A 4377-nucleotide genomic window follows, 5' to 3' on the forward strand; every position below is an offset into this window, starting at 1 on the left:
CTGTGTCTGTGATATTTTAATTTGATAGTGTGAAATTTTCGTAAATTAATTTGACTATTTGTGTGTTTAATTTGATAAAAGGACTTAATCGCGTAAAATGCAAAAGTGGCTAGTTAATTGTTAAAGTAATTTATTGCTATGGTTTTTCTAATGTGGGGTCCTTATGTTGATATTATACCAAATAAATTATAAGTGGACTATTATAGACAAATGTTAGTGGCTTTTAAATGAATAAATAAAGGTTAAAATAGTAAATTAGGTATTTATATGTATTAAATAAAATAAACCATGAAAGTGGCCATGCATTTGGCTTTGTTTTGCCGAAAATTGAAGAACAAAGAACACCTTTGGTGTTTTAAACATTCGGCAGTTAGGAAGCTAAAATTTGGTATGTATTTTGCTTGGCTTTTGATAATTTTTACGTTTCTGAGATCGTTGCTTCAGATACTTTAAAACCCATGTCTTAATTTTGTGAATTGTGGATAATTTTGAAATGTGCCATTGATGAATGCTTGAGTTTTATGATGTTAATAGGTGGAAAATAAATATATGTTGTTAGATTTTCATGTTATAATTAGTAATTTTTGATAAAAATGTGTATTAAGGACTAAATTAAGAAAATATTAAATTGAGGGACTAGAATGTGAAATAAATGACATGCAAGGACCTATATGAGATTAGGAGTATTTGGCCATACTATAGTAAAATTAATTTGGAATATTTTGTGTTTTGTGCAAAAAAGGACTAAATTGTGAAAAATGTAAAATATTAGGGGCAAAATTGTAATTTTCCCATTTATGTGAATTTAGGCTAAATTTGATGGAATAATGTTTAAATAAGTTTAATTTGAATTTATTTAGATCAAGAATTAAAGAAGTCGAATTTGGATTGGGGAAAAACAAAAGTAGTCGAATAGTCGAACGTCTCCGTCTATATCCGAGGTAAGTCTATTAGCTATTTAATGATATTAAATTAGTATATATGTATGTATATCGATTGTAGTTGTTGTTGAGCTTTAATTTGAAGTAATTTGATTGAATAAATTAGAATTATAAATGGTATATATATGTGTATGAAGTGTTCAAATATATATATATATGCTTATATAAATTTTTATTTAAGTTAAAGTAGGAATGCTATAAAAGCATATATATATATATATATATAAATATAATGTATTAATATTTATATATGTATCTATATGAATATGTTCATTTAATTGATTGTTTGAAGGTTATATATATATATACACATAAGATTTGAATATGAGAAAATAAACACATGTATAAATTCTTGCTTTGATAAAAGGTACGTATTATACTCATGTATACATAGGTTTTGAATATACATATATATATATATATATATGTAAAAAAAACTTTGGGTTTTGATTAGTGATATGTATATTGTAATTGTATAGGTAATTTTTTAAATAAGGTGATTATATGTGAGATGGAACATTTATATATATAATTAAGTATTGATTATATTATAAGATATGAATGTTAAGCATGTATGTATAGTTTTGAGTATGTATGGATGTACATAAATATGTTTTCATATTGAGCTTAGATACATATATATATATATATATATATATTATGCTCGAATTGGTGTGTATACACAAGTACATGTAAATTATTTGTATTAAATTTAGTTATGTATATTTATATATACATGAATAAGTTGTGAACTTAGGTAAAGGCAAGAATGTGTATATATAAATTCATATAGGTTCGAATATAAATAAACATACTTGTATGGGCTTTTAATTTTATTTAAAGGTATAAATGTTAAATATGTATACGGAGTTTGAATATATATCTATATGTACATTTGTGTACAAGTTTTTAGATTGAATTAAAGACATAAAAGTTTATGTTTTTATAAATGAGGTTCGAATATATATTTATATGATTATAAGTTATTAGTACTTGAATTGGATTGAAAATATGATTTGCAAACTCATTTATGTTTGAGCATGGACTACGGTGAATATGTGTTTGTTGTTAATAAATATTTGAGGAATTATTCAGATATGAGAAATTGAGATTTTCGTGTTTTAAAACCTAGCGGGCTAAGTGCTGGTGATTTGAATCAAAGCTATAAGCCTAGCGTGCTAAGTGCTGGTGATTTGAATCGAGCTATAAGCCTAGCAGGCTAAGTCTTTGTGAACTGAATCGGGCTATAAGCCTAGCGAGGCTAAGTCTTGCGTGAATGAATCGAAGCTATAAGCCTAGCAGGCTAAGTGCCGGTGATTTGAATCAAGCTATAAGCCTAGCAGGCTAAGTGCCGGTGAACTAGATTAGGCTATAAGCCTAGCAGGCTAAGTGCCAGTGAATCTGTTTAAATTAAGTGATTATTTGCATTAGGTATATATATGATTTTGGTTATATGTAATGGATAAATATACGAACATTTGTTTCTAAGTATTTGATGAGCATATAAACGTTCGAATCTTTGTGTTTAGTGAGTATATATATGTTGGTTATCATGAAATTGTTGGATATATATATGTGTATGCACTCGACATATGTGGATTATAGTAAACATATATATGTGCATTCGGTACATGTGGTTGATAAGTATAAGTATATGCTTTTGGCATACGTATTTGAATAATATATATATATGCATTCGATGAAGTGCAAGCGATAAGCACATATATGCATTTAGATATATGCAGTGATAAATACATATATACATTTAGTTATAATAAGTGTATATACATTTGAGCTAATATTTTTAAGCATATATGTATATAAGCATTCGACTATTCATGTTTATGGTGAATTTACATTCGGTTTTAAGAGTTGATAATTAAGTATGCTTTTGACTATATGTCATAGTTAACATATATAGTATTTGCGAATTCATTAAGTGTTTCAAGAAATTACATAATTATTTTATAATTTCATTATGCTATAGACTTACTAAGCTATAAAAGCTTACTTTGTTTGTTTATGTCTTTCGATTTTTAGACTTAAGATCAAGCTTCAAGCTCGGGATCGTCGACAAGTTCATCACTCTATCTCTGTCTCGGTATTAAACTGTTTAAATTTTAACTTTGGCATGTACATGCTAGATAAATGTTTTGGAAAGTCGTACTTTGATATATTCTATATGAAATTAATAGCCATACGAAAATGACTTATTTTCTTATGGTTTAACGATCAAAATGTTATGTTTTGTTTTAAAAAAGTTAAAGTAGAATTTATAATTATACTTACTTAAAATTTGGCTAAGCTTAATATATTTCCATTTATATATATATACAATGCTTATATTTTGATTTAGAAATAGTTGATTTAAACATGTATTCAAACGAATTGCATATCAATGTTAAATTCTTGAATTCTATTGAACGTTTGTATGGAGGTGTGTTTTGTTCAGTAATGCCTCGTAACCCTAGTCCGGCGACGGATAAGGGTTAGGGGGTGTTACAGGAGGCCCAACCTGTATTAAAGCCTATAGTATCGATACAATAGAGAATGTATTGGTACGTTGGGGAGGGTATCGATGCTCAGGTAACTTTTCTTTAATTTTCAAAACATCGAACCTTAAAACGGTATCAATACTAAGCAGGGTATCGATACTTTTATGAAAGGTACCGATACTTTGTTAAGGTATCTGGGTTGAGCTGGGCTCAAGCAAAAAAAGCTTACTCGAGGCCCGACCCGTTTAGAAAGAGGGCCTCATTTTTTATCTAAGCCCATATTTCAGGCTTATATTTTTGTTTAAGTCCTCCCAATTTTAGGGCGAGCCTTCAGGCTTGGTCGGGTGGCCCAGTGCATGAACAACTCTACTAACTACCTACTTATCTTATTCAAACAAATTTTTGTTGAAAATTTTATATTAAGTAAAAAGTTAAAATAATTATCAAACAGTTTTAAAATATTAAATGTTAAAAAATTTTATTTTTAATGGAATGAAATTTTTCAATAATTTATCAAACACCAAATTTTAAATTTAATTTTAATAGAATTATGAATTAAGTTTTAGTTTAAATCAAATAAATACAAAGATTAATTCTTAAAAAAGAGAGCAAAAGGACAAAATTTAAAAATCTGGTAATAAATAAGAACGAACGGTTGACAAAAGTCAGGTATCCACGTGCTAAGGATAAGGAATTATAAAATTCATTTCTCACACTTCAATCCAATCAAATGTGAAAAACAGAAAAATCGAAACTCATGTATCCCACCTCATCTTTTTACTAATAAAACTACAAAAATAATTATTAAATATGTTAGTTTTATTTTATTTTTGGTCAAATATATCAAAAACAATTTATTTAAACATGGGTGAATCTAGGATTTTTTATTAAATAATATAAAAATAATTAATTAAGAAAATAGTATAAGATCTAGATTAATT

At 27.1% G+C, this 4377-nt stretch overlaps 1 long non-coding RNA gene across 1 annotated transcript; it reads left to right on the forward strand.

Annotated features, from left to right (window-relative positions):
* The first annotated feature begins 288 nt into the window (after positions 1 to 288).
* On the forward strand, positions 289 to 3007 carry LOC128039626 (uncharacterized). Its single transcript, XR_008194071.1, has 3 exons — positions 289 to 388; positions 861 to 941; positions 2982 to 3007. It is a non-coding gene; the product is annotated as an uncharacterized LOC128039626 (long non-coding RNA).
* Positions 3008 to 4377: the final 1370 nt, after the last annotated feature.

This window comes from Gossypium raimondii, chromosome 3 (assembly GCF_025698545.1).
Source record: "Gossypium raimondii isolate GPD5lz chromosome 3, ASM2569854v1, whole genome shotgun sequence".
Taxonomy (NCBI): Eukaryota; Viridiplantae; Streptophyta; class Magnoliopsida; order Malvales; family Malvaceae; genus Gossypium; species Gossypium raimondii.